The 21,136-nt window shown below is 56.3% G+C and overlaps 69 non-coding genes across 69 annotated transcripts; all 69 read right to left on the bottom strand.

Moving 5' to 3' along the window:
- Window positions 1–97: 97 nt before the first annotated feature.
- LOC132801612 (5S ribosomal RNA) lies at window positions 98–216 on the bottom strand. Its single transcript, XR_009636732.1, has one exon. It is a non-coding gene; the product is annotated as a 5S ribosomal RNA (ribosomal RNA).
- Window positions 217–406: 190 nt separating this feature from the next.
- LOC132801198 (5S ribosomal RNA) lies at window positions 407–525 on the bottom strand. Its single transcript, XR_009636314.1, has one exon. It is a non-coding gene; the product is annotated as a 5S ribosomal RNA (ribosomal RNA).
- Window positions 526–713: 188 nt separating this feature from the next.
- Window positions 714–832, bottom strand: LOC132801764 (5S ribosomal RNA). The gene has a single exon (XR_009636884.1). It is a non-coding gene; the product is annotated as a 5S ribosomal RNA (ribosomal RNA).
- Window positions 833–1,022: 190 nt separating this feature from the next.
- On the bottom strand, window positions 1,023–1,141 carry LOC132801613 (5S ribosomal RNA). The gene has a single exon (XR_009636733.1). It is a non-coding gene; the product is annotated as a 5S ribosomal RNA (ribosomal RNA).
- Window positions 1,142–1,330: 189 nt separating this feature from the next.
- On the bottom strand, window positions 1,331–1,449 carry LOC132801199 (5S ribosomal RNA). The gene has a single exon (XR_009636315.1). It is a non-coding gene; the product is annotated as a 5S ribosomal RNA (ribosomal RNA).
- A 187-nt stretch (window positions 1,450–1,636) lies between these two features.
- LOC132802117 (5S ribosomal RNA) lies at window positions 1,637–1,755 on the bottom strand. Its single transcript, XR_009637238.1, has one exon. It is a non-coding gene; the product is annotated as a 5S ribosomal RNA (ribosomal RNA).
- A 190-nt stretch (window positions 1,756–1,945) lies between these two features.
- Window positions 1,946–2,064, bottom strand: LOC132801913 (5S ribosomal RNA). Its single transcript, XR_009637034.1, has one exon. It is a non-coding gene; the product is annotated as a 5S ribosomal RNA (ribosomal RNA).
- A 189-nt stretch (window positions 2,065–2,253) lies between these two features.
- On the bottom strand, window positions 2,254–2,372 carry LOC132801200 (5S ribosomal RNA). Its single transcript, XR_009636316.1, has one exon. It is a non-coding gene; the product is annotated as a 5S ribosomal RNA (ribosomal RNA).
- Window positions 2,373–2,561: 189 nt separating this feature from the next.
- LOC132800879 (5S ribosomal RNA) lies at window positions 2,562–2,680 on the bottom strand. The gene has a single exon (XR_009635995.1). It is a non-coding gene; the product is annotated as a 5S ribosomal RNA (ribosomal RNA).
- Window positions 2,681–2,868: 188 nt separating this feature from the next.
- LOC132801513 (5S ribosomal RNA) lies at window positions 2,869–2,987 on the bottom strand. The gene has a single exon (XR_009636629.1). It is a non-coding gene; the product is annotated as a 5S ribosomal RNA (ribosomal RNA).
- A 187-nt stretch (window positions 2,988–3,174) lies between these two features.
- On the bottom strand, window positions 3,175–3,293 carry LOC132801907 (5S ribosomal RNA). The gene has a single exon (XR_009637028.1). It is a non-coding gene; the product is annotated as a 5S ribosomal RNA (ribosomal RNA).
- Window positions 3,294–3,480: 187 nt separating this feature from the next.
- LOC132801765 (5S ribosomal RNA) lies at window positions 3,481–3,599 on the bottom strand. The gene has a single exon (XR_009636885.1). It is a non-coding gene; the product is annotated as a 5S ribosomal RNA (ribosomal RNA).
- Window positions 3,600–3,789: 190 nt separating this feature from the next.
- On the bottom strand, window positions 3,790–3,908 carry LOC132801614 (5S ribosomal RNA). Its single transcript, XR_009636734.1, has one exon. It is a non-coding gene; the product is annotated as a 5S ribosomal RNA (ribosomal RNA).
- A 189-nt stretch (window positions 3,909–4,097) lies between these two features.
- On the bottom strand, window positions 4,098–4,216 carry LOC132801999 (5S ribosomal RNA). The gene has a single exon (XR_009637120.1). It is a non-coding gene; the product is annotated as a 5S ribosomal RNA (ribosomal RNA).
- A 190-nt stretch (window positions 4,217–4,406) lies between these two features.
- On the bottom strand, window positions 4,407–4,525 carry LOC132800880 (5S ribosomal RNA). Its single transcript, XR_009635996.1, has one exon. It is a non-coding gene; the product is annotated as a 5S ribosomal RNA (ribosomal RNA).
- A 187-nt stretch (window positions 4,526–4,712) lies between these two features.
- LOC132800881 (5S ribosomal RNA) lies at window positions 4,713–4,831 on the bottom strand. Its single transcript, XR_009635997.1, has one exon. It is a non-coding gene; the product is annotated as a 5S ribosomal RNA (ribosomal RNA).
- A 188-nt stretch (window positions 4,832–5,019) lies between these two features.
- On the bottom strand, window positions 5,020–5,138 carry LOC132801938 (5S ribosomal RNA). Its single transcript, XR_009637059.1, has one exon. It is a non-coding gene; the product is annotated as a 5S ribosomal RNA (ribosomal RNA).
- A 190-nt stretch (window positions 5,139–5,328) lies between these two features.
- LOC132800882 (5S ribosomal RNA) lies at window positions 5,329–5,447 on the bottom strand. The gene has a single exon (XR_009635998.1). It is a non-coding gene; the product is annotated as a 5S ribosomal RNA (ribosomal RNA).
- Window positions 5,448–5,636: 189 nt separating this feature from the next.
- Window positions 5,637–5,755, bottom strand: LOC132800884 (5S ribosomal RNA). Its single transcript, XR_009636000.1, has one exon. It is a non-coding gene; the product is annotated as a 5S ribosomal RNA (ribosomal RNA).
- Window positions 5,756–5,943: 188 nt separating this feature from the next.
- Window positions 5,944–6,062, bottom strand: LOC132800885 (5S ribosomal RNA). The gene has a single exon (XR_009636001.1). It is a non-coding gene; the product is annotated as a 5S ribosomal RNA (ribosomal RNA).
- Window positions 6,063–6,250: 188 nt separating this feature from the next.
- On the bottom strand, window positions 6,251–6,369 carry LOC132801939 (5S ribosomal RNA). The gene has a single exon (XR_009637060.1). It is a non-coding gene; the product is annotated as a 5S ribosomal RNA (ribosomal RNA).
- Window positions 6,370–6,559: 190 nt separating this feature from the next.
- Window positions 6,560–6,678, bottom strand: LOC132800886 (5S ribosomal RNA). Its single transcript, XR_009636002.1, has one exon. It is a non-coding gene; the product is annotated as a 5S ribosomal RNA (ribosomal RNA).
- A 189-nt stretch (window positions 6,679–6,867) lies between these two features.
- Window positions 6,868–6,986, bottom strand: LOC132801820 (5S ribosomal RNA). The gene has a single exon (XR_009636941.1). It is a non-coding gene; the product is annotated as a 5S ribosomal RNA (ribosomal RNA).
- A 187-nt stretch (window positions 6,987–7,173) lies between these two features.
- LOC132801260 (5S ribosomal RNA) lies at window positions 7,174–7,292 on the bottom strand. The gene has a single exon (XR_009636376.1). It is a non-coding gene; the product is annotated as a 5S ribosomal RNA (ribosomal RNA).
- A 190-nt stretch (window positions 7,293–7,482) lies between these two features.
- Window positions 7,483–7,601, bottom strand: LOC132800887 (5S ribosomal RNA). The gene has a single exon (XR_009636003.1). It is a non-coding gene; the product is annotated as a 5S ribosomal RNA (ribosomal RNA).
- A 190-nt stretch (window positions 7,602–7,791) lies between these two features.
- On the bottom strand, window positions 7,792–7,910 carry LOC132800888 (5S ribosomal RNA). Its single transcript, XR_009636004.1, has one exon. It is a non-coding gene; the product is annotated as a 5S ribosomal RNA (ribosomal RNA).
- Window positions 7,911–8,099: 189 nt separating this feature from the next.
- LOC132800890 (5S ribosomal RNA) lies at window positions 8,100–8,218 on the bottom strand. The gene has a single exon (XR_009636006.1). It is a non-coding gene; the product is annotated as a 5S ribosomal RNA (ribosomal RNA).
- A 188-nt stretch (window positions 8,219–8,406) lies between these two features.
- LOC132801909 (5S ribosomal RNA) lies at window positions 8,407–8,525 on the bottom strand. The gene has a single exon (XR_009637030.1). It is a non-coding gene; the product is annotated as a 5S ribosomal RNA (ribosomal RNA).
- Window positions 8,526–8,713: 188 nt separating this feature from the next.
- On the bottom strand, window positions 8,714–8,832 carry LOC132801766 (5S ribosomal RNA). The gene has a single exon (XR_009636886.1). It is a non-coding gene; the product is annotated as a 5S ribosomal RNA (ribosomal RNA).
- A 189-nt stretch (window positions 8,833–9,021) lies between these two features.
- LOC132801703 (5S ribosomal RNA) lies at window positions 9,022–9,140 on the bottom strand. Its single transcript, XR_009636823.1, has one exon. It is a non-coding gene; the product is annotated as a 5S ribosomal RNA (ribosomal RNA).
- Window positions 9,141–9,331: 191 nt separating this feature from the next.
- Window positions 9,332–9,450, bottom strand: LOC132801813 (5S ribosomal RNA). The gene has a single exon (XR_009636934.1). It is a non-coding gene; the product is annotated as a 5S ribosomal RNA (ribosomal RNA).
- Window positions 9,451–9,640: 190 nt separating this feature from the next.
- On the bottom strand, window positions 9,641–9,759 carry LOC132800891 (5S ribosomal RNA). The gene has a single exon (XR_009636007.1). It is a non-coding gene; the product is annotated as a 5S ribosomal RNA (ribosomal RNA).
- A 187-nt stretch (window positions 9,760–9,946) lies between these two features.
- LOC132800892 (5S ribosomal RNA) lies at window positions 9,947–10,065 on the bottom strand. The gene has a single exon (XR_009636008.1). It is a non-coding gene; the product is annotated as a 5S ribosomal RNA (ribosomal RNA).
- Window positions 10,066–10,253: 188 nt separating this feature from the next.
- On the bottom strand, window positions 10,254–10,372 carry LOC132802005 (5S ribosomal RNA). The gene has a single exon (XR_009637126.1). It is a non-coding gene; the product is annotated as a 5S ribosomal RNA (ribosomal RNA).
- Window positions 10,373–10,560: 188 nt separating this feature from the next.
- On the bottom strand, window positions 10,561–10,679 carry LOC132802006 (5S ribosomal RNA). The gene has a single exon (XR_009637127.1). It is a non-coding gene; the product is annotated as a 5S ribosomal RNA (ribosomal RNA).
- Window positions 10,680–10,868: 189 nt separating this feature from the next.
- LOC132800893 (5S ribosomal RNA) lies at window positions 10,869–10,987 on the bottom strand. Its single transcript, XR_009636009.1, has one exon. It is a non-coding gene; the product is annotated as a 5S ribosomal RNA (ribosomal RNA).
- A 189-nt stretch (window positions 10,988–11,176) lies between these two features.
- LOC132800894 (5S ribosomal RNA) lies at window positions 11,177–11,295 on the bottom strand. The gene has a single exon (XR_009636010.1). It is a non-coding gene; the product is annotated as a 5S ribosomal RNA (ribosomal RNA).
- A 191-nt stretch (window positions 11,296–11,486) lies between these two features.
- LOC132801814 (5S ribosomal RNA) lies at window positions 11,487–11,605 on the bottom strand. Its single transcript, XR_009636935.1, has one exon. It is a non-coding gene; the product is annotated as a 5S ribosomal RNA (ribosomal RNA).
- A 188-nt stretch (window positions 11,606–11,793) lies between these two features.
- Window positions 11,794–11,912, bottom strand: LOC132802007 (5S ribosomal RNA). Its single transcript, XR_009637128.1, has one exon. It is a non-coding gene; the product is annotated as a 5S ribosomal RNA (ribosomal RNA).
- A 189-nt stretch (window positions 11,913–12,101) lies between these two features.
- LOC132800896 (5S ribosomal RNA) lies at window positions 12,102–12,220 on the bottom strand. The gene has a single exon (XR_009636012.1). It is a non-coding gene; the product is annotated as a 5S ribosomal RNA (ribosomal RNA).
- A 189-nt stretch (window positions 12,221–12,409) lies between these two features.
- Window positions 12,410–12,528, bottom strand: LOC132800897 (5S ribosomal RNA). The gene has a single exon (XR_009636013.1). It is a non-coding gene; the product is annotated as a 5S ribosomal RNA (ribosomal RNA).
- A 189-nt stretch (window positions 12,529–12,717) lies between these two features.
- On the bottom strand, window positions 12,718–12,836 carry LOC132802062 (5S ribosomal RNA). Its single transcript, XR_009637183.1, has one exon. It is a non-coding gene; the product is annotated as a 5S ribosomal RNA (ribosomal RNA).
- A 187-nt stretch (window positions 12,837–13,023) lies between these two features.
- On the bottom strand, window positions 13,024–13,142 carry LOC132801261 (5S ribosomal RNA). The gene has a single exon (XR_009636377.1). It is a non-coding gene; the product is annotated as a 5S ribosomal RNA (ribosomal RNA).
- Window positions 13,143–13,332: 190 nt separating this feature from the next.
- LOC132800898 (5S ribosomal RNA) lies at window positions 13,333–13,451 on the bottom strand. The gene has a single exon (XR_009636014.1). It is a non-coding gene; the product is annotated as a 5S ribosomal RNA (ribosomal RNA).
- A 190-nt stretch (window positions 13,452–13,641) lies between these two features.
- On the bottom strand, window positions 13,642–13,760 carry LOC132800899 (5S ribosomal RNA). Its single transcript, XR_009636015.1, has one exon. It is a non-coding gene; the product is annotated as a 5S ribosomal RNA (ribosomal RNA).
- A 189-nt stretch (window positions 13,761–13,949) lies between these two features.
- Window positions 13,950–14,068, bottom strand: LOC132802063 (5S ribosomal RNA). The gene has a single exon (XR_009637184.1). It is a non-coding gene; the product is annotated as a 5S ribosomal RNA (ribosomal RNA).
- A 188-nt stretch (window positions 14,069–14,256) lies between these two features.
- LOC132801263 (5S ribosomal RNA) lies at window positions 14,257–14,375 on the bottom strand. Its single transcript, XR_009636379.1, has one exon. It is a non-coding gene; the product is annotated as a 5S ribosomal RNA (ribosomal RNA).
- Window positions 14,376–14,564: 189 nt separating this feature from the next.
- LOC132800900 (5S ribosomal RNA) lies at window positions 14,565–14,683 on the bottom strand. Its single transcript, XR_009636016.1, has one exon. It is a non-coding gene; the product is annotated as a 5S ribosomal RNA (ribosomal RNA).
- Window positions 14,684–14,873: 190 nt separating this feature from the next.
- On the bottom strand, window positions 14,874–14,992 carry LOC132800901 (5S ribosomal RNA). Its single transcript, XR_009636017.1, has one exon. It is a non-coding gene; the product is annotated as a 5S ribosomal RNA (ribosomal RNA).
- A 188-nt stretch (window positions 14,993–15,180) lies between these two features.
- Window positions 15,181–15,299, bottom strand: LOC132800902 (5S ribosomal RNA). The gene has a single exon (XR_009636018.1). It is a non-coding gene; the product is annotated as a 5S ribosomal RNA (ribosomal RNA).
- Window positions 15,300–15,488: 189 nt separating this feature from the next.
- LOC132801940 (5S ribosomal RNA) lies at window positions 15,489–15,607 on the bottom strand. The gene has a single exon (XR_009637061.1). It is a non-coding gene; the product is annotated as a 5S ribosomal RNA (ribosomal RNA).
- A 190-nt stretch (window positions 15,608–15,797) lies between these two features.
- LOC132800903 (5S ribosomal RNA) lies at window positions 15,798–15,916 on the bottom strand. Its single transcript, XR_009636019.1, has one exon. It is a non-coding gene; the product is annotated as a 5S ribosomal RNA (ribosomal RNA).
- Window positions 15,917–16,105: 189 nt separating this feature from the next.
- LOC132801821 (5S ribosomal RNA) lies at window positions 16,106–16,224 on the bottom strand. Its single transcript, XR_009636942.1, has one exon. It is a non-coding gene; the product is annotated as a 5S ribosomal RNA (ribosomal RNA).
- A 162-nt stretch (window positions 16,225–16,386) lies between these two features.
- LOC132801264 (5S ribosomal RNA) lies at window positions 16,387–16,505 on the bottom strand. Its single transcript, XR_009636380.1, has one exon. It is a non-coding gene; the product is annotated as a 5S ribosomal RNA (ribosomal RNA).
- A 190-nt stretch (window positions 16,506–16,695) lies between these two features.
- LOC132800904 (5S ribosomal RNA) lies at window positions 16,696–16,814 on the bottom strand. Its single transcript, XR_009636020.1, has one exon. It is a non-coding gene; the product is annotated as a 5S ribosomal RNA (ribosomal RNA).
- A 190-nt stretch (window positions 16,815–17,004) lies between these two features.
- LOC132800905 (5S ribosomal RNA) lies at window positions 17,005–17,123 on the bottom strand. The gene has a single exon (XR_009636021.1). It is a non-coding gene; the product is annotated as a 5S ribosomal RNA (ribosomal RNA).
- A 187-nt stretch (window positions 17,124–17,310) lies between these two features.
- Window positions 17,311–17,429, bottom strand: LOC132801201 (5S ribosomal RNA). The gene has a single exon (XR_009636317.1). It is a non-coding gene; the product is annotated as a 5S ribosomal RNA (ribosomal RNA).
- A 190-nt stretch (window positions 17,430–17,619) lies between these two features.
- On the bottom strand, window positions 17,620–17,738 carry LOC132800907 (5S ribosomal RNA). The gene has a single exon (XR_009636023.1). It is a non-coding gene; the product is annotated as a 5S ribosomal RNA (ribosomal RNA).
- A 190-nt stretch (window positions 17,739–17,928) lies between these two features.
- On the bottom strand, window positions 17,929–18,047 carry LOC132801806 (5S ribosomal RNA). Its single transcript, XR_009636927.1, has one exon. It is a non-coding gene; the product is annotated as a 5S ribosomal RNA (ribosomal RNA).
- Window positions 18,048–18,235: 188 nt separating this feature from the next.
- On the bottom strand, window positions 18,236–18,354 carry LOC132801987 (5S ribosomal RNA). The gene has a single exon (XR_009637108.1). It is a non-coding gene; the product is annotated as a 5S ribosomal RNA (ribosomal RNA).
- A 187-nt stretch (window positions 18,355–18,541) lies between these two features.
- Window positions 18,542–18,660, bottom strand: LOC132801767 (5S ribosomal RNA). The gene has a single exon (XR_009636887.1). It is a non-coding gene; the product is annotated as a 5S ribosomal RNA (ribosomal RNA).
- Window positions 18,661–18,850: 190 nt separating this feature from the next.
- LOC132802158 (5S ribosomal RNA) lies at window positions 18,851–18,969 on the bottom strand. Its single transcript, XR_009637282.1, has one exon. It is a non-coding gene; the product is annotated as a 5S ribosomal RNA (ribosomal RNA).
- A 187-nt stretch (window positions 18,970–19,156) lies between these two features.
- Window positions 19,157–19,275, bottom strand: LOC132801202 (5S ribosomal RNA). The gene has a single exon (XR_009636318.1). It is a non-coding gene; the product is annotated as a 5S ribosomal RNA (ribosomal RNA).
- A 190-nt stretch (window positions 19,276–19,465) lies between these two features.
- LOC132801537 (5S ribosomal RNA) lies at window positions 19,466–19,584 on the bottom strand. Its single transcript, XR_009636653.1, has one exon. It is a non-coding gene; the product is annotated as a 5S ribosomal RNA (ribosomal RNA).
- A 189-nt stretch (window positions 19,585–19,773) lies between these two features.
- LOC132801463 (5S ribosomal RNA) lies at window positions 19,774–19,892 on the bottom strand. The gene has a single exon (XR_009636579.1). It is a non-coding gene; the product is annotated as a 5S ribosomal RNA (ribosomal RNA).
- Window positions 19,893–20,081: 189 nt separating this feature from the next.
- Window positions 20,082–20,200, bottom strand: LOC132801687 (5S ribosomal RNA). The gene has a single exon (XR_009636807.1). It is a non-coding gene; the product is annotated as a 5S ribosomal RNA (ribosomal RNA).
- Window positions 20,201–20,386: 186 nt separating this feature from the next.
- On the bottom strand, window positions 20,387–20,505 carry LOC132801281 (5S ribosomal RNA). Its single transcript, XR_009636397.1, has one exon. It is a non-coding gene; the product is annotated as a 5S ribosomal RNA (ribosomal RNA).
- Window positions 20,506–20,695: 190 nt separating this feature from the next.
- On the bottom strand, window positions 20,696–20,814 carry LOC132802185 (5S ribosomal RNA). Its single transcript, XR_009637308.1, has one exon. It is a non-coding gene; the product is annotated as a 5S ribosomal RNA (ribosomal RNA).
- A 188-nt stretch (window positions 20,815–21,002) lies between these two features.
- On the bottom strand, window positions 21,003–21,121 carry LOC132801454 (5S ribosomal RNA). Its single transcript, XR_009636570.1, has one exon. It is a non-coding gene; the product is annotated as a 5S ribosomal RNA (ribosomal RNA).
- Between the last annotated feature and the right edge of the window lie 15 nt (window positions 21,122–21,136).

Raw genomic sequence — 21,136 nt, forward strand, 5'->3', positions numbered from 1 at the left:
CCGGCCCACCGAGCGAGTTCCCTCGGTCGGGCCGGGAGAAAAGGGAAACTCCGAGGGTGAAAGGCGCGGGGAAAGAGAGGAAAAAAAAAAAAAAAAAGGGGTGCAACACGAGGACTTCCCAGGAGGTCACCCATCCTAGTACTACTCTCGCCCAAGCACGCTTAACTTCGAAGTTCTGATGGGATCCGGTGCATTAGTGCTGGTATGATCGCACCCCACATGGTGATGCTAAAGAATGGATATAAGGAAAAGAAGCAGCGCAGCAGGTCCGCATGCGTTCGGCGCGATCCGGGCAGCGGCATCGACGCACCGGCCCACCGAGCGAGTTCCCTCGGTCGGGCTGGGAGAAAAGGGAAACTCCGAGGGTGAAAGGCGCGGGGAAAGAGAGGAAAAAAAAAAAAAAAAAAGGGTGCAACACGAGGACTTCCCAGGAGGTCACCCATCCTAGTACTACTCTCGCCCAAGCACGCTTAACTTCGGAGTTCTGATGGGATCCGGTGCATTAGTGCTGGTATGATCGCACCCGACATGGTGATGCTAAAGAATGGATATAAGGAAAAGAAGCAGCGCAGCAGGTCCGCAGGCGTTCGGCGCGATCCGGGCAGCGGCATCGACGCACCGGCCCACCGAGCGAGTTCCCTCGGTCGGGCCGGGAGAAAAGGGAAACTCCGAGGGTGAAAGGCGCGGGCAAAGAGAGGAAAAAAAAAAAAAAAAGGGTGCAACACGAGGACTTCCCAGGAGGTCACCCATCCTTGTACTACTCTCGCCCAAGCACGCTTAACTTCGGAGTTCTGATGGGATCCGGTGCATTAGTGCTGGTATGATCGCACCCCACATGGTGATGCTAAAGAATGGATATAAGGAAAAGAAGCAGCGGAGCAGGTCCGCATGCGTTCGGCGCGATCCGGGCAGCGGCATCGACCCACCGGCCCACCGAGCGAGTTCCCTCGGTCGGGCCGGGAGAAAAGGGAAACTCCGAGGGTGAAAGGCGCGGGGAAAGAGAGGAAAAAAAAAAAAAAAAAGGGGTGCAACACGAGGACTTCCCAGGAGGTCACCCATCCTAGTACTACTCTCGCCCAAGCACGCTTAACTTCGAAGTTCTGATGGGATCCGGTGCATTAGTGCTGGTATGATCGCACCCCACATGGTGATGCTAAAGAATGGATATAAGGAAAAGAAGCAGCGCAGCAGGTCCGCATGCGTTCGGCGCGATCCGGGCAGCGGCATCGACGCACCGGCCCACCGAGCGAGTTCCCTCGGTCGGGCTGGGAGAAAAGGGAAACTCCGAGGGTGAAAGGCGCGGGGAAAGAGAGGAAAAAAAAAAAAAAAAAGGGTGCAACACGAGGACTTCCCAGGAGGTCACCCATCCTAGTACTACTCTCGCCCAAGCACGCTTAACTTCGGAGTTCTGATGGGATCCGGTGCATTAGTGCTGGTATGATCGCACCCGACATGGTGATGCTAAAGAATGGATATAAGGAAAAGAAGCAGCGCAGCAGGTCCGCAGGCGTTCGGCGCGATCCGGGCAGCGGCATCGACGCACCGGCCCACCGAGCGAGTTCCCTCGGTCGGGCCGGGAGAAAAGGGAAACTCCGAGGGTGAAAGGCGCGGGGAAAGAGAGGAAAAAAAAAAAAAATGGGTGCAACACGAGGACTTCCCAGGAGGTCACCCATCCTAGTACTACTCTCGCCCAAGCACGCTTAACTTCGGAGTTCTGATGGGATCCGGTGCATTAGTGCTGGTATGATCGGACCAGACATGGTGATGCTAAAGAATGGATATAAGGAAAAGAAGCAGCGCAGCAGGTCCGCATGCGTTCGGCGCGATCCGGGCAGCGGCATCGACGCACCGGCCCACCGAGCGAGTTCCCTCGGTCGGGCCGGGAGAAAAGGGAAACTCCGAGGGTGAAAGGCGCGGGGAAAGAGAGGAAAAAAAAAAAAAAAAAGGGGTGCAACACGAGGACTTCCCAGGAGGTCACCCATCCTAGTACTACTCTCGCCTAAGCACGCTTAACTTCGGAGTTCTGATGGGATCCGGTGCATTAGTGCTGGTATGATCACACCCGACATGGTGATGCTAAAGAATGGATATAAGGAAAAGAAGCAGCGCAGCAGGTCCGCAGGCGTTCGGCGCGATCCGGGCAGCGGCATCGACGCACCGGCCCACCGAGCGAGTTCCCTCGGTCGGGCCGGGAGAAAAGGGAAACTCCGAGGGTGAAAGGCGCGGGGAAAGAGAGGAAAAAAAAAAAAAAAAAGGGTGCAACACGAGGACTTCCCAGGAGGTCACCCATCCTAGTACTACTCTCGCCCAAGCACGCTTAACTTCGGAGTTCTGATGGGATCCGGTGCATTAGTGCTGGTATGATCGCACCCAACATGGTGATGCTAAAGAATGGATATAAGGAAAAGAAGCAGCGCAGCAGGTCCGCATGCGTTCGGCGCGATCCGGGCAGCGGCATCGACGCACCGGCCCACCGAGCGAGTTCCCTCGGTCGGGCCGGGAGAAAAGGGAAACTCCGAGGGTGAAAGGCGCGGGGAAAGAGAGGAAAAAAAAAAAAAAAAGGGGTGCAACACGAGGACTTCCCAGGAGGTCACCCATCCTAGTACTACTCTCGCCCAAGCACGCTTAACTTCGGAGTTCTGATGGGATCCGGTGCATTAGTGCTGGTATGATCGCACCCGACATGGTGATGCTAAAGAATGGATATAAGGAAAAGAAGCAGCGCAGCAGGTCCGCAGGCGTTCGGCGCGATCCGGGCAGCGGCATCGACGCACCGGCCCACCGAGCGAGTTCCCTCGGTCGGGCCGGGAGAAAAGGGAAACTCCGAGGGTGAAAGGCGCGGGGAAAGAGAGGAAAAAAAAAAAAAAAGGGGTGCAACACGAGGACTTCCCAGGAGGTCACCCATCCTAGTACTACTCTCGCCCAAGCACGCTTAACTTCAGAGTTCTGATGGGATCCGGTGCATTAGTGCTGGTATGATCGCACCCGACATGGTGATGCTAAAGAATGGATATAAGGAAAAGAAGCAGCGCAGCAGGTCCGCAGGCGTTCGGCGCGATCCGGGCAGCGGCATCGACGCACCGGCCCACCGAGCGAGTTCCCTCGGTCGGGCCGGGAGAAAAGGGAAACTCCGAGGGTGAAAGGCGCGGGGAAAGAGAGGAAAAAAAAAAAAAAAGGGTGCAACACGAGGACTTCCAAGGAGGTCACCCATCCTAGTACTACTCTCGCCCAAGCACGCTTAACTTCGGAGTTCTGATGGGATCCGGTGAATTAGTGCTGGTATGATCGCACCCGACATGGTGATGCTAAAGAATGGATATAAGGAAAAGAAGCAGCGCAGCAGGTCCGCAGGCGTTCGGCGCGATCCGGGCAGCGGCATCGACGCACCGGCCCACCGAGCGAGTTCCCTCGGTCGGGCCGGGAGAAAAGGGAAACTCCGAGGGTGAAAGGCGCGGGCAAAGAGAGGAAAAAAAAAAAAAAAGGGTGCAACACGAGGACTTCCCAGGAGGTCACCCATCCTTGTACTACTCTCGCCCAAGCACGCTTAACTTCGGAGTTCTGATGGGATCCGGTGCATTAGTGCTGGTATGATCGCACCCCACATGGTGATGCTAAAGAATGGATATAGGGAAAAGAAGCAGCGGAGCAGGTCCGCATGCGTTCGGCGCGATCCGGGCAGCGGCATCGACCCACCGGCCCACCGAGCGAGTTCCCTCGGTCGGGCCGGGAGAAAAGGGAAACTCCGAGGGTGAAAGGCGCGGGGAAAGAGAGGAAAAAAAAAAAAAAAAAGGGGTGCAACACGAGGACTTCCCAGGAGGTCACCCATCCTAGTACTACTCTCGCCCAAGCACGCTTAACTTCGAAGTTCTGATGGGATCCGGTGCATTAGTGCTGGTATGATCGCACCCCACATGGTGATGCTAAAGAATGGATATAAGGAAAAGAAGCAGCGCAGCAGGTCCGCATGCGTTCGGCGCGATCCGGGCAGCGGCATCGACGCACCGGCCCACCGAGCGAGTTCCCTCGGTCGGGCTGGGAGAAAAGGGAAACTCCGAGGGTGAAAGGCGCGGGGAAAGAGAGGAAAAAAAAAAAAAAAAGGGGTGCAACACGAGGACTTCCCAGGAGGTCACCCATCCTAGTACTACTCTCGCCCAAGCACGCTTAACTTCGGAGTTCTGATTGGATCCGGTACATTAGTGCTGGTATGATCGCACCCGACATGGTGATGCTAAAGAATGGATATAAGGAAAAGAAGCAGCGCAGCAGGTCCGCATGCGTTCGGCGCGATCCGGGCAGCGGCATCGACGCACCGGCCCACCGAGCGAGTTCCCTCGGTCGGGCCGGGAGAAAAGGGAAACTCCGAGGGTGAAAGGCGCGGGGAAAGAGAGGAAAAAAAAAAAAAAAAAGGGGTGCAACACGAGGACTTCCCAGGAGGTCACCCATCCTAGTACTACTCTCGCCCAAGCACGCTTAACTTCGGAGTTCTGATGGGATCCGGTGCATTAGTGCTGGTATGATCGCACCCGACATGGTGATGCTAAAGAATGGATATAAGGAAAAGAAGCAGCGCAGCAGGTCCGCAGGCGTTCGGCGCGATCCGGGCAGCGGCATCGACGCACCGGCCCACCGAGCGAGTTCCCTCGGTCGGGCCGGGAGAAAAGGGAAACTCCGAGGGTGAAAGGCGCGGGGAAAGAGAGGAAAAAAAAAAAAAAGGGGTGCAACACGAGGACTTCCCAGGAGGTCACCCATCCTAGTACTACTCTCGCCCAAGCACGCTTAACTTCGGAGTTCTGATGGGATCCGGTGCATTAGTGCTGGTATGATCGCACCCGACATGGTGATGCTAAAGAATGGATATAAGGAAAAGAAGCAGCGCAGCAGGTCCGCATGCGTTCGGCGCGATCCGGGCAGCGGCATCGACGCACCGGCCCACCGAGCGAGTTCCCTCGGTCGGGCCGGGAGAAAAGGGAAACTCCGAGGGTGAAAGGCGCGGGGAAAGAGAGGAAAAAAAAAAAAAAAGGGGTTCAACACGAGGACTTCCCAGGAGGTCACCCATCCTAGTACTACTCTCGCCCAAGCACGCTTAACTTCGGAGTTCTGATGGGATCCGGTGCATTAGTGCTGGTATGATCGCACCCGACATGGTGATGCTAAAGAATGGATATAAGGAAAAGAAGCAGCGCAGCAGGTCCGCATGCGTTCGGCGCGATCCGGGCAGCGGCATCGACGCACCGTCCCACCGAGCGAGTTCCCTCGGTCGGGCCGGGATAAAAGGGAAACTCCGAGGGTGAAAGGCGCGGGGAAAGAGAGGAAAAAAAAAAAAAAAAAGGGGTGCAACACGAGGACTTCCCAGGAGGTCACCCATCCTAGTACTACTCTCGCCCAAGCACGCTTAACTTCGGAGTTCTGATGGGATCCGGTGCATTAGTGCTGGTATGATCGCACCCGACATGGTGATGCTAAAGAATGGATATAAGGAAAAGAAGCAGCGCAGCAGGTCCGCAGGCGTTCGGCGCGATCCGGGCAGCGGCATCGACGCACCGGCCCACCGAGCGAGTTCCCTCGGTCGGGCCGGGAGAAAAGGGAAACTCCGAGGGTGAAAGGCGCGGGGAAAGAGAGGAAAAAAAAAAAAAAAAGGGGTGCAACACGAGGACTTCCCAGGAGGTCACCCATCCTAGTACTACTCTCGCCCAAGCACGCTTAACTTCGGAGTTCTGATGGGATCCGGTGCATTAGTGCTGGTATGATCGCACCCGACATGGTGATGCTAAAGAATGGATATAAGGAAAAGAAGCAGCGCAGCAGGTCCGCAGGCGTTCGGCGCGATCCGGGCAGCGGCATCGACGCACCGGCCCACCGAGCGAGTTCCCTCGGTCGGGCCGGGAGAAAAGGGAAACTCCGAGGGTGAAAGGCGCGGGGAAAGAGAGGAAAAAAAAAAAAAAAGGGGTGCAACACGAGGACTTCCCAGGAGGTCACCCATCCTAGTACTACTCTCGCCCAAGCACGCTTAACTTCGGAGTTCTGATGGGATCCGGTGCATTAGTGCTGGTATGATCGCACCCGACATGGTGATGCTAAAGAATGGATATAAGGAAAAGAAGCAGCGCAGCAGGTCCGCATGCGTTCGGCGCGATCCGGGCAGCGGCATCGACCCACCGGCCCACCGAGCGAGTTCCCTCGGTCGGGCCGGGAGAAAAGGGAAACTCCGAGGGTGAAAGGCGCGGGGAAAGAGAGGAAAAAAAAAAAAAAAGGGGTTCAACACGAGGACTTCCCAGGAGGTCACCCATCCTAGTACTACTCTCGCCCAAGCACGCTTAACTTCGGAGTTCTGATGGGATCCGGTGCATTAGTGCTGGTATGATCGCACCCGACATGGTGATGCTAAAGAATGGATATAAGGAAAAGAAGCAGCGCAGCAGGTCCGCATGCGTTCGGCGCGATCCGGGCAGCGGCATCGACGCACCGTCCCACCGAGCGAGTTCCCTCGGTCGGGCCGGGATAAAAGGGAAACTCCGAGGGTGAAAGGCGCGGGGAAAGAGAGGAAAAAAAAAAAAAAAAAGGGGTGCAACACGAGGACTTCCCAGGAGGTCACCCATCCTAGTACTACTCTCGCCCAAGCACGCTTAACTTCGGAGTTCTGATGGGATCCGGTGCATTAGTGCTGGTATGATCGCACCCGACATGGTGATGCTAAAGAATGGATATAAGGAAAAGAAGCAGCGCAGCAGGTCCGCATGCGTTCGGCGCGATCCGGGCAGCGGCATCGACGCACCGGCCCACCGAGCGAGTTCCCTCGGTCGGGCCGGGAGAAAAGGGAAACTCCGAGGGTGAAAGACGCGGGGAAAGAGAGGAAAAAAAAAAAAAAAAGGGGTGCAACACGAGGACTTCCCAGGAGGTCACCCATCCTAGTACTACTCTCGCCCAAGCACGCTTAACTTCGGAGTTCTGATGGGATCCGGTGCATTAGTGCTCGTATGATCGCACCCGACATGGTGATGCTAAAGAATGGATATAAGGAAAAGAAGCAGCGCAGCAGGTCCGCAGGCGTTCGGCGCGATCCGGGCAGCGGCATCGACGCACCGGCCCACCGAGCGAGTTCCCTCGGTCGGGCCGGGAGAAAAGGGAAACTCCGAGGGTGAAAGGCGCGGGGAAAGAGAGGAAAAAAAAAAAAAAAGGGTGCAACACGAGGACTTCCCAGGAGGTCACCCATCCTAGTACTACTCTCGCCCAAGCACGCTTAACTTCGGAGTTCTGATGGGATCCGGTGCGTTAGTGCTGGTATGATCGCACCCGACATGGTGATGCTAAAGAATGGATATAAGGAAAAGAAGCAGCGCAGCAGGTCCGCATGCGTTCGGCGCGATCCGGGCAGCGGCATCGACGCACCGGCCCACCGAGCGAGTTCCCTCGGTCGGGCCGGGAGAAAAGGAAAACTCCGAGGGTGAAAGGCGCGGGGAAAGAGAGGGAAAAAAAAAAAAAAAAGGGGTGCAACACGAGGACTTCCCAGGAGGTCACCCATCCTAGTACTACTCTCGCCCAAGCACGCTTAACTTCGGAGTTCTGATGGGATCCGGTGCATTAGTGCTGGTATGATCGCACCCGACATGGTGATGCTAAAGAATGGATATAAGGAAAAGAAGCAGCGCAGCAGGTCCGCATGCGTTCGGCGCGATCCGGGCAGCGGCATCGACGCACCGGCCCACCGAGCGAGTTCCCTCGGTCGGGCCGGGAGAAAAGGGAAACTCCGAGGGTGAAAGGCGCGGGGAAAGAGAGGAAAAAAAAAAAAAAAAAGGGGTGCAACACGAGGACTTCCCAGGAGGTCACCCATCCTAGTACTACTCTCGCCCAAGCACGCTTAACTTCGGAGTTCTGATGGGATCCGGTGCATTAGTGCTGGTATGATCGCACCCGACATGGTGATGCTAAAGAATGGATATAAGGAAAAGAAGCAGCGCAGCAGGTCCGCAGGCGTTCGGCGCGATCCGGGCAGCGGCATCGACGCACCGGCCCACCGAGCGAGTTCCCTCGGTCGGGCCGGGAGAAAAGGGAAACTCCGAGGGTGAAAGGCGCGGGGAAAGAGAGGAAAAAAAAAAAAAAAAGGGGTGCAACACGAGGACTTCCCAGGAGGTCACCCATCCTAGTACTACTCTCGCCCAAGCACGCTTAACTTCGGAGTTCTGATGGGATCCGGTGCATTAGTGCTGGTATGATCGCACCCGACATGGTGATGCTAAAGAATGGATATAAGGAAAAGAAGCAGCGCAGCAGGTCCGCAGGCGTTCGGCGCGATCCGGGCAGCGGCATCGACGCACCGGCCCACCGAGCGAGTTCCCTCGGTCGGGCCGGGAGAAAAGGGAAACTCCGAGGGTGAAAGGCGCGGGGAAAGAGAGGAAAAAAAAAAAAAAAAGGGTGCAACACGAGGACTTCCAAGGAGGTCACCCATCCTAGTACTACTCTCGCCCAAGCACGCTTAACTTCGGAGTTCTGATGGGATCCGGTGAATTAGTGCTGGTATGATCGCACCCGACATGGTGATGCTAAAGAATGGATATAAGGAAAAGAAGCAGCGCAGCAGGTCCGCAGGCGTTCGGCGCGATCCGGGCAGCGGCATCGACGCACCGGCCCACCGAGCGAGTTCCCTCGGTCGGGCCGGGAGAAAAGGGAAACTCCGAGGGTGAAAGGCGCGGGCAAAGAGAGGAAAAAAAAAAAAAAAAGGGTGCAACACGAGGACTTCCCAGGAGGTCACCCATCCTTGTACTACTCTCGCCCAAGCACGCTTAACTTCGGAGTTCTGATGGGATCCGGTGCATTAGTGCTGGTATGATCGCACCCCACATGGTGATGCTAAAGAATGGATATAAGGAAAAGAAGCAGCGGAGCAGGTCCGCATGCGTTCGGCGCGATCCGGGCAGCGGCATCGACCCACCGGCCCACCGAGCGAGTTCCCTCGGTCGGGCCGGGAGAAAAGGGAAACTCCGAGGGTGAAAGGCGCGGGGAAAGAGAGGAAAAAAAAAAAAAAAAAGGGTGCAACACGAGGACTTCCCAGGAGGTCACCCATCCTAGTACTACTCTCGCCCAAGCACGCTTAACTTCGAAGTTCTGATGGGATCCGGTGCATTAGTGCTGGTATGATCGCACCCCACATGGTGATGCTAAAGAATGGATATAAGGAAAAGAAGCAGCGCAGCAGGTCCGCATGCGTTCGGCGCGATCCGGGCAGCGGCATCGACGCACCGGCCCACCGAGCGAGTTCCCTCGGTCGGGCTGGGAGAAAAGGGAAACTCCGAGGGTGAAAGGCGCGGGGAAAGAGAGGAAAAAAAAAAAAAAAAAAGGGGTGCAACACGAGGACTTCCCAGGAGGTCACCCATCCTAGTACTACTCTCGCCCAAGCACGCTTAACTTCGGAGTTCTGATTGGATCCGGTGCATTAGTGCTGGTATGATCGCACCCGACATGGTGATGCTAAAGAATGGATATAAGGAAAAGAAGCAGCGCAGCAGGTCCGCATGCGTTCGGCGCGATCCGGGCAGCGGCATCGACGCACCGGCCCACCGAGCGAGTTCCCTCGGTCGGGCCGGGAGAAAAGGGAAACTCCGAGGGTGAAAGGCGCGGGGAAAGAGAGGAAAAAAAAAAAAAAAAAGGGGTGCAACACGAGGACTTCCCAGGAGGTCACCCATCCTAGTACTACTCTCGCCCAAGCACGCTTAACTTCGGAGTTCTGATGGGATCCGGTGCATTAGTGCTGGTATGATCGCACCCGACATGGTGATGCTAAAGAATGGATATAAGGAAAAGAAGCAGCGCAGCAGGTCCGCAGGCGTTCGGCGCGATCCGGGCAGCGGCATCGACGCACCGGCCCACCGAGCGAGTTCCCTCGGTCGGGCCGGGAGAAAAGGGAAACTCCGAGGGTGAAAGGCGCGGGGAAAGAGAGGAAAAAAAAAAAAAAGGGGTGCAACACGAGGACTTCCCAGGAGGTCACCCATCCTAGTACTACTCTCGCCCAAGCACGCTTAACTTCGGAGTTCTGATGGGATCCGGTGCATTAGTGCTGGTATGATCGCACCCGACATGGTGATGCTAAAGAATGGATATAAGGAAAAGAAGCAGCGCAGCAGGTCCGCATGCGTTCGGCGCGATCCGGGCAGCGGCATCGACGCACCGGCCCACCGAGCGAGTTCCCTCGGTCGGGCCGGGAGAAAAGGGAAACTCCGAGGGTGAAAGGCGCGGGGAAAGAGAGGAAAAAAAAAAAAAAAGGGGTTCAACACGAGGACTTCCCAAGAGGTCACCCATCCTAGTACTACTCTCGCCCAAGCACGCTTAACTTCGGAGTTCTGATGGGATCCGGTGCATTAGTGCTGGTATGATCGCACCCGACATGGTGATGCTAAAGAATGGATATAAGGAAAAGAAGCAGCGCAGCAGGTCCGCATGCGTTCGGCGCGATCCGGGCAGCGGCATCGACGCACCGGCCCACCGAGCGAGTTCCCTCGGTCGGGCCGGGAGAAAAGGGAAACTCCGAGGGTGAAAGGCGCGGGGAAAGAGAGGAAAAAAAAAAAAAAAGGGGTTCAACACGAGGACTTCCCAAGAGGTCACCCATCCTAGTACTACTCTCGCCCAAGCACGCTTAACTTCGGAGTTCTGATGGGATCCGGTGCATTAGTGCTGGTATGATCGCACCCGACATGGTGATGCTAAAGAATGGATATAAGGAAAAGAAGCAGCGCAGCAGGTCCGCATGCGTTCGGCGCGATCCGGGCAGCGGCATCGACGCACCGTCCCACCGAGCGAGTTCCCTCGGTCGGGCCGGGATAAAAGGGAAACTCCGAGGGTGAAAGGCGCGGGGAAAGAGAGGAAAAAAAAAAAAAAAAGGGGTGCAACACGAGGACTTCCCAGGAGGTCACCCATCCTAGTACTACTCTCGCCCAAGCACGCTTAACTTCGGAGTTCTGATGGGATCCGGTGCATTAGTGCTGGTATGATCGCACCCGACATGGTGATGCTAAAGAATGGATATAAGGAAAAGAAGCAGCGCAGCAGGTCCGCAGGCGTTCGGCGCGATCCGGGCAGCGGCATCGACGCACCGGCCCACCGAGCGAGTTCCCTCGGTCGGGCCGGGAGAAAAGGGAAACTCCGAGGGTGAAAGGCGCGGGGAAAGAGAGGAAAAAAAAAAAAAAAAGGGGTGCAACACGAGGACTTCCCAGGAGGTCACCCATCCTAGTACTACTCTCGCCCAAGCACGCTTAACTTCGGAGTTCTGATGGGATCCGGTGCATTAGTGCTGGTATGATCGCACCCGACATGGTGATGCTAAAGAATGGATATAAGGAAAAGAAGCAGCGCAGCAGGTCCGCATGCGTTCGGCGCGATCCGGGCAGCGGCATCGACGCACCGGCCCACCGAGCGAGTTCCCTCGGTCGGGCTGGGAGAAAAGGGAAACTCCGAGGGTGAAAGGCGCGGGGAAAGAGAGGAAAAAAAAAAAAAAAAAAGGGGTGCAACACGAGGACTTCCCAGGAGGTCACCCATCCTAGTACTACTCTCGCCCAAGCACGCTTAACTTCGGAGTTCTGATTGGATCCGGTGCATTAGTGCTGGTATGATCGCACCCGACATGGTGATGCTAAAGAATGGATATAAGGAAAAGAAGCAGCGCAGCAGGTCCGCATGCGTTCGGCGCGATCCGGGCAGCGGCATCGACGCACCGGCCCACCGAGCGAGTTCCCTCGGTCGGGCCGGGAGAAAAGGGAAACTCCGAGGGTGAAAGGCGCGGGGAAAGAGAGGAAAAAAAAAAAAAAAGGGGTTCAACACGAGGACTTCCCAAGAGGTCACCCATCCTAGTACTACTCTCGCCCAAGCACGCTTAACTTCGGAGTTCTGATGGGATCCGGTGCATTAGTGCTGGTATGATCGCACCCGACATGGTGATGCTAAAGAATGGATATAAGGAAAAGAAGCAGCGCAGCAGGTCCGCATGCGTTCGGCGCGATCCGGGCAGCGGCATCGACGCACCGTCCCACCGAGCGAGTTCCCTCGGTCGGGCCGGGATAAAAGGGAAACTCCGAGGGTGAAAGGCGCGGGGAAAGAGAGGAAAAAAAAAAAAAAAAGGGGTGCAACACGAGGACTTCCCAGGAGGTCACCCATCCTAGTACTACTCTCGCCCAAGCACGCTTAACTTCGGAGTTCTGATGGGATCCGGTGCATTAGTGCTGGTATGATCGCACCCGACATGGTGATGCTAAAGAATGGATATAAGGAAAAGAAGCAGCGCAGCAGGTCCGCAGGCGTTCGGCGCGATCCGGGCAGCGGCATCGACGCACCGGCCCACCGAGCGAGTTCCCTCGGTCGGGCCGGGAGAAAAGGGAAACTCCGAGGGTGAAAGGCGCGGGGAAAGAGAGGAAAAAAAAAAAAAAAAGGGGTGCAACACGAGGACTTCCCAGGAGGTCACCCATCCTAGTACTACTCTCGCCCAAGCACGCTTAACTTCGGAGTTCTGATGGGATCCGGTGCATTAGTGCTGGTATGATCGCACCCGACATGGTGATGCTAAAGAATGGATATAAGGAAAAGAAGCAGCGCAGCAGGTCCGCATGCGTTCGGCGCGATCCGGGCAGCGGCATCGACGCACCGGCCCACCGAGCGAGTTCCCTCGGTCGGGCCGGGAGAAAAGGGAAACTCCGAGGGTGAAAGGCGCGGGGAAAGAGAGGAAAAAAAAAAAAAAAAGGGGTGCAACACGAGGACTTCCCAGGAGGTCACCCATCCTACTACTACTCTCGCCCAAGCACGCTTAACTTCGGAGTTCTGATGGGATCCGGTGCATTAGTGCTCGTATGATCGCACCCGACATGGTGATGCTAAAGAATGGATATAAGGAAAAGAAGCAGCGCAGCAGGTCCGCAGGCGTTCGGCGCGATCCGGGCAGCGGCATCGACGCACCGGCCCACCGAGCGAGTTCCCTCGGTCGGGCCGGGAGAAAAGGGAAACTCCGAGGGTGAAAGGCGCGGGGAAAGAGAGGAAAAAAAAAAAAAAAGGGTGCAACACGAGGACTTCCCAGGAGGTCACCCATCCTAGTACTACTCTCGCCCAAGCACGCTTAACTTCGGAGTTCTGATGGGATCCGGTGCGTTAGTGCTGGTATGATCGCACCCGACATGGTGATGCTAAAGAATGGATATAAGGAAAAGAAGCAGCGCAGCAGGTCCGCATGCGTTCGGCGCGATCCGGGCAGCGGCATCGACGCACCGGCCCACCGAGCGAGTTCCCTCGGTCGGGCCGGGAGAAAAGGAAAACTCCGAGGGTGAAAGGCGCGGGGAAAGAGAGGGAAAAAAAAAAAAAAAAGGGGTGCAACACGAGGACTTCCCAGGAGGTCACCCATCCTAGTACTACTCTCGCCCAAGCACGCTTAACTTCGGAGTTCTGATGGGATCCGGTGCATTAGTGCTGGTATGATCGCACCCGACATGGTGATGCTAAAGAATGGATATAAGGAAAAGAAGCAGCGCAGCAGGTCCGCATGCGTTCGGCGCGATCCGGGCAGCGGCATCGACGCACCGGCCCACCGAGCGAGTTCCCTCGGTCGGGCCGGGAGAAAAGGGAAACTCCGAGGGTGAAAGGCGCGGGGAAAGAGAGGAAAAAAAAAAAAAAAAAGGGGTGCAACACGAGGACTTCCCAGGAGGTCACCCATCCTAGTACTACTCTCGCCCAAGCACGCTTAACTTCGGAGTTCTGATGGGATCCGGTGCATTAGTGCTGGTATGATCGCACCCGACATGGTGATGCTAAAGAATGGATATAAGGAAAAGAAGCAGCGCAGCAGGTCCGCAGGCGTTCGGCGCGATCCGGGCAGCGGCATCGACGCACCGGCCCACCGAGCGAGTTCCCTCGGTCGGGCCGGGAGAAAAGGGAAACTCCGAGGGTGAAAGGCGCGGGGAAAGAGAGGAAAAAAAAAAAAAAAAGGGGTGCAACACGAGGACTTCCCAGGAGGTCACCCATCCTACTACTACTCTCGCCCAAGCACGCTTAACTTCGGAGTTCTGATGGGATCCGGTGCATTAGTGCTCGTATGATCGCACCCGACATGGTGATGCTAAAGAATGGATATAAGGAAAAGAAGCAGCGCAGCAGGTCCGCAGGCGTTCGGCGCGATCCGGGCAGCGGCATCGACGCACCGGCCCACCGAGCGAGTTCCCTCGGTCGGGCCGGGAGAAAAGGGAAACTCCGAGGGTGAAAGGCGCGGGGAAAGAGAGGAAAAAAAAAAAAAAAAGGGTGCAACACGAGGACTTCCCAGGAGGTCACCCATCCTAGTACTACTCTCGCCCAAGCACGCTTAACTTCGGAGTTCTGATGGGATCCGGTGCGTTAGTGCTGGTATGATCGCACCCGACATGGTGATGCTAAAGAATGGATATAAGGAAAAGAAGCAGCGCAGCAGGTCCGCATGCGTTCGGCGCGATCCGGGCAGCGGCATCGACGCACCGGCCCACCGAGCGAGTTCCCTCGGTCGGGCCGGGAGAAAAGGAAAACTCCGAGGGTGAAAGGCGCGGGGAAAGAGAGGGAAAAAAAAAAAAAAAGGGGTGCAACACGAGGACTTCCCAGGAGGTCACCCATCCTAGTACTACTCTCGCCCAAGCACGCTTAACTTCGGAGTTCTGATGGGATCCGGTGCATTAGTGCTGGTATGATCGCACCCGACATGGTGATGCTAAAGAATGGATATAAGGAAAAGAAGCAGCGCAGCAGGTCCGCATGCGTTCGGCGCGATCCGGGCAGCGGCATCGACGCACCGGCCCACCGAGCGAGTTCCCTCGGTCGGGCCGGGAGAAAAGGGAAACTCCGAGGGTGAAAGGCGCGGGGAAAGAGAGGAAAAAAAAAAAAAAAAAGGGGTGCAACACGAGGACTTCCCAGGAGGTCACCCATCCTAGTACTACTCTCGCCCAAGCACGCTTAACTTCGGAGTTCTGATGGGATCCGGTGCATTAGTGCTGGTATGATCGCACCCGACATGGTGATGCTAAAGAATGGATATAAGGAAAAGAAGCAGCGCAGCAGGTCCGCAGGCGTTCGGCGCGATCCGGGCAGCGGCATCGACGCACCGGCCCACCGAGCGAGTTCCCTCGGTCGGGCCGGGAGAAAAGGGAAACTCCGAGGGTGAAAGGCGCGGGGAAAGAGAGGAAAAAAAAAAAAAAAGGGGTGCAACACGAGGACTTCCCAGGAGGTCACCCATCCTAGTACTACTCTCGCCCAAGCACGCTTAACTTCGGAGTTCTGATGGGATCCGGTGCATTAGTGCTGGTATGATCGCACCCGACATGGTGATGCTAAAGAATGGATATAAGGAAAAGAAGCAGCGCAGCAGGTCCGCATGCGTTCGGCGCGATCCGGGCAGCGGCATCGACCCACCGGCCCACCGAGCGAGTTCCCTCGGTCGGGCCGGGAGAAAAGGGAAACTCCGAGGGTGAAAGGCGCGGGGAAAGAGAGGAAAAAAAAAAAAAAAAGGGGTTCAACACGAGGACTTCCCAGGAGGTCACCCATCCTAGTACTACTCTCGCCCAAGCACGCTTAACTTCGGAGTTCTGATGGGATCCGGTGCATTAGTGCTGGTATGATCGCACCCGACATGGTGATGCTAAAGAATGGATATAAGGAAAAGAAGCAGCGCAGCAGGTCCGCATGCGTTCGGCGCGATCCGGGCAGCGGCATCGACGCACCGTCCCACCGAGCGAGTTCCCTCGGTCGGGCCGGGATAAAAGGGAAACTCCGAGGGTGAAAGGCGCGGGGAAAGAGAGGAAAAAAAAAAAAAAAAAGGGGTGCAACACGAGGACTTCCCAGGAGGTCACCCATCCTAGTACTACTCTCGCCCAAGCACGCTTAACTTCGGAGTTCTGATGGGATCCGGTGCATTAGTGCTGGTATGATCGCACCCAACATGGTGATGCTAAAGAATGGATATAAGGAAAAGAAGCAGCGCAGCAGGTCCGCATGCGTTCGGCGCGATCCGGGCAGCGGCATCGACGCACCGGCCCACCGAGCGAGTTCCCTCGGTCGGGCCGGGAGAAAAGGGAAACTCCGAGGGTGAAAGGCGCGGGGAAAGAGAGGAAAAAAAAAAAAAAAAGGGGTGCAACACGAGGACTTCCCAGGAGGTCACCCATCCTAGTACTACTCTCGCCCAAGCACGCTTAACTTCGGAGTTCTGATGGGATCCGGTGCATTAGTGCTCGTATGATCGCACCCGACATGGTGATGCTAAAGAATGGATATAAGGAAAAGAAGCAGCGCAGCAGGTCCGCAGGCGTTCGGCGCGATCCGGGCAGCGGCATCGACGCTGTGGGCCGGGAGAAAAGGGAAACTCCGAGGGTGAAAGGCGCGGGGAAAGAGAGGAAAAAAAAAAAAAAAAGGGTGCAACACGAGGACTTCCCAGGAGGTCACCCATCCTAGTACTACTCTCGCCCAAGCACGCTTAACTTCGGAGTTCTGATGGGATCCGGTGCGTTAGTGCTGGTATGATCGCACCCGACATGGTGATGCTAAAGAATGGATATAAGGAAAAGAAGCAGCGCAGCAGGTCCGCATGCGTTCGGCGCGATCCGGGCAGCGGCATCGACGCACCGGCCCACCGAGCGAGTTCCCTCGGTCGGGCCGGGAGAAAAGGAAAACTCCGAGGGTGAAAGGCGCGGGGAAAGAGAGGGAAAAAAAAAAAAAAAAGGGGTGCAACACGAGGACTTCCCAGGAGGTCACCCATCCTAGTACTACTCTCGCCCAAGCACGCTTAACTTCGGAGTTCTGATGGGATCCGGTGCATTAGTGCTGGTATGATCGCACCCGACATGGTGATGCTAAAGAATGGATATAAGGAAAAGAAGCAGCGCAGCAGGTCCGCATGCGTTCGGCGCGATCCGGGCAGCGGCATCGACGCACCGGCCCACCGAGCGAGTTCCCTCGGTCGGGCCGGGAGAAAAGGGAAACTCCGAGGGTGAAAGGCGCGGGGAAAGAGAGGAAAAAAAAAAAAAAAAAGGGGTGCAACACGAGGACTTCCCAGGAGGTCACCCATCCTAGTACTACTCTCGCCCAAGCACGCTTAACTTCGGAGTTCTGATGGGATCCGGTGCATTAGTGCTGGTATGATCGCACCCGACATGGTGATGCTAAAGAATGGATATAAGGAAAAGAAGCAGCGCAGCAGGTCCACAGGCGTTCGGCGCGATCCGGGCAGCGGCATCGACGCACCGGCCCACCGAGCGAGTTCCCTCGGTCGGGCCGGGAGAAAAGGGAAACTCCGAGGGTGAAAGGCGCGGGGAAAGAGAGGAAAAAAAAAAAAAAAGGGTGCAACACGAGGACTTCCCAGGAGGTCACCCATCCTAGTACTACTCTCGCCCAAGCACGCTTAACTTCGGAGTTCTGATGGGATCCGGTGCATTAGTGCTGGTATGATCGCACCCGACATGGTGATGCTAAAGAATGGATATAAGGAAAAGAAGCAGCGCAGCAGGTCCGCATGCGTTCGGCGCGATCCGGGCAGCGGCATCGACGCACCGTCCCACCGAGCGAGTTCCCTCGGTCGGGCCGGGATAAAAGGGAAACTCCGAGGGTGAAAGGCGCGGGGAAAGAGAGGGAAAAAAAAAAAAAAAGGGGGTGCAACACGAGGACTTCCCAGGAGGTCACCCATCCTAGTACTACTCTCGCCCAAGCACGCTTAACTTCGGAGTTCTGATGGGATCCGGTGCATTAGTGCTGGTATGATCGCACCCGACATGGTGATGCTAAAGAATGGATATAAGGAAACGAAGCAGCGCAGCAGGTCCGCAGGCGTTCGGCGCGATCCGGGCAGCGGCATCGACGCACCGGCCCACCGAGCGAGTTCCCTCGGTCGGGCCGGGAGAAAAGGGAAACTCCGAGGGTGAAAGGCGCGGGGAAAGAGAGGAAAAAAAAAAAAAAAAAGGGGTGCAACACGAGGACTTCCCAGGAGGTCACCCATCCTAGTACTACTCTCGCCCAAGCACGCTTAACTTCGGAGTTCTGATGGGATCCGGTGCATTAGTGCTGGAATCATCGCACCCGACATGGTGATGCTAAAGAATGGATATAAGGAAAAGAAGCAGCGCAGCAGGTCCGCAGGCGTTCGGCGCGATCCGGGCAGCGGCATCGACGCACCGGCCCACCGAGCGAGTTCCCTCGGTCGGGCCGGGAGAAAAGGGAAACTCCGAGGGTGAAAGGCGCGGGGAAAGAGAGGAAAAAAAAAAAAAAAAGGGTGCAACACGAGGACTTCCAACGAGGTCACCCATCCTAGTACTACTCTCGCCCAAGCACGCTTAACTTCGGAGTTCTGATGGGATCCGGTGAATTAGTGCTGGTATGATCGCACCCGACATGGTGATGCTAAAGAATGGATATAAGGAAAAGAAGCAGCGCAGCAGGTCCGCAGGCGTTCGGCGCGATCCGGGCAGCGGCATCGACGCACCGGCCCACCGAGCGAGTTCCCTCGGTCGGGCCGGGAGAAAAGGGAAACTCCGAGGGTGAAAGGCGCGGGCAAAGAGAGGAAAAAAAAAAAAAAAGGGTGCAACACGAGGACTTCCCAGGAGGTCACCCATCCTTGTACTACTCTCGCCCAAGCACGCTTAACTTCGGAGTTCTGATGGGATCCGGTGCATTAGTGCTGGTATGATCGCACCCCACATGGTGAAGCTAAAGAATGGATATAAGGAAAAGAAGCAGCGGAGCAGGTCCGCATGCGTTCGGCGCGATCCGGGCAGCGGCATCGACCCACCGGCCCACCGAGCGAGTTCCCTCGGTCGGGCCGGGAGAAAAGGGAAACTCCGAGGGTGAAAGGCGCGGGGAAAGAGAGGAAAAAAAAAAAAAAAAAGTGGTGCAACACGAGGACTTCCCAGGAGGTCACCCATCCTAGTACTACTCTCGCCCAAGCACGCTTAACTTCGGAGTTCTGATTAGATCCGGTGCATTAGTGCTGGTATGATCGCACCCGACATGGTGATGCTAAAGAATGGATATAAGGAAAAGAAGCAGCGCAGCAGGTCCGCAGGCGTTCGGCGCGATCCGGGCAGCGGCATCGACGCACCGGCCCACCGAGCGAGTTCCCTCGGTCGGGCCGGGAGAAAAGGGAAACTCCGAGGGTGAAAGGCGCGGGGAAAGAGAGGAAAAAAAAAAAAAAAGGGTGCAACACGAGGACTTCCCAGGAGGTCACCCATCCTAGTACTACTCTCGCCCAAGCACGCTTAACTTCGGAGTTCTGATGGGATCCGGTGCATTAGTGCTGGTATGATCGCACCCGACATGGTGATGCTAAAGAATGGATATAAGGAAAAGAAGCAGCGCAGCAGGTCCGCATGCGTTCGGCGCGATCCGGGCAGCGGCATCGACGCACCGTCCCACCGAGCGAGTTCCCTCGGTCGGGCCGGGATAAAAGGGAAACTCCGAGGGTGAAAGGCGCGGGGAAAGAGAGGAAAAAAAAAAAAAAAAAAGGGTGCAACACGAGGACTTCCTAGGAGGTCACCCATCCTAGTACTACTCTCGCCCAAGCACGCTTAACTTCGGAGTTCTGATGGGATCCGGTGCATTAGTGCTGGTATGATCGCACCCGACATGGTGATGCTAAAGAATGGATATAAGGAAAAGAAGCAGCGCAGCAGGTCCGCATGCGTTCGGCGCGATCCGGGCAGCGGCATCGACGCACCGGCCCACCGAGCGAGTTCCCTCGGTCGGGCCGGGAGAAAAGGGAAACTCCGAGGGTGAAAGGCGCGGGGAAAGAGAGGAAAAAAAAAAAAAAAAGGGGTGCAACACGAGGACTTCCTAGGAGGTCACCCATCCTAGTACTACTCTCGCCCAAGCACGCTTAACTTCGGAGTTCTGATGGGATCCGGTGCATTAGTGCTGGTATGATCGCACCCGACATGGTGATGCTAAAGAATGGATATAAGGAAAAGAAGCAGCGCAGCAGGTCCGCATGCGTTCGGCGCGATCCGGGCAGCGGCATCGACGCACCGGCCCACCGAGCGAGTTCCCTCGGTCGGGCCGGGAGAAAAGGGAAACTCCGAGGGTGAAAGGCGCGGGGAAAGAGAGGAAAAAAAAAAAAAAAAGGGGTGCAACACTAGGACTTCCCAGGAGGTCACCCATCCTAGTACTACTCTCGCCCAAGCACGCTTAACTTCGGAGTTCTGATGGGATCCGGTGCATTAGTGCTGGTATGATCGCACCCGACATGGTGATGCTAAAGAATGGATATAAGGAAAAGAAGCAGCGCAGCAGGTCCGCAGGCGTTCGGCGCGATCCGGGCAGCGGCATCGACGCACCGGCCCACCGAGCGAGTTCCCTCGGTCGGGCCGGGAGAAAAGGGAAACTCCGAGGGTGAAAGGCGCGGGGAGAGAGAGGAAAAAAAAAAAAATGGGTGCAACACGAGGACTTCCCAGGAGGTCACCCATCCTAGTACTACTCTCGCCCAAGCACGCTTAACTTCGGAGTTCTGATGGGATCCGGTGCATTAGTGCTGGTATGATCGCACCCGACATGGTGATGCTAAAGAATGGATATAAGGAAAAGAAGCAGCGCAGCAGGTCCGCATGCGTTCGGCGCGATCCGGGCAGCGGCATCGACGCACCGGCCCACCGAGCGAGTTCCCTCGGTCGGGCCGGGAGAAAAGGGAAACTCCGAGGGTGAAAGGCGCGGGGAAAGAGAGGAAAAAAAAAAAAAAAAAGGGGTGCAACACGAGGACTTCCCAGGAGGTCATCCATCCTAGTACTACTCTCGCCCAAGCACGCTTAGCTTCGGAGTTCTGATGGGATCCGGTGCATTAGTGCTGGTATGATACCACCCGACATGGTGATGCTAAAGAATGGATATAAGGAAAAGAAGCAGCGCAGCAGGTCCGCAGGCGTTCGGCGCGATCCGGGCAGCGGCATCGACGCACCGGCCCACCGAGCGAGTTCCCTCGGTCGGGCCGGGAGAAAAGGGAAACTCCGAGGGTGAAAGGCGCGGGGAAAGAGAGGAAAAAAAAAAAAAAAAGGGTGCAACACGAGGACTTCCCAGGAGGTCACCCATCCTAGTACTACTCTCGCCCAAGCACGCTTAACTTCGGAGTTCTGATGGGATCCGGTGCATTGGTGCTGGTATGATCGCACCCGACATGGTGATGCTA

The sequence above is a fragment of the Ziziphus jujuba genome, chromosome 2, assembly GCF_031755915.1.
Source record: "Ziziphus jujuba cultivar Dongzao chromosome 2, ASM3175591v1".
Taxonomy (NCBI): domain Eukaryota; kingdom Viridiplantae; phylum Streptophyta; class Magnoliopsida; order Rosales; family Rhamnaceae; genus Ziziphus; species Ziziphus jujuba.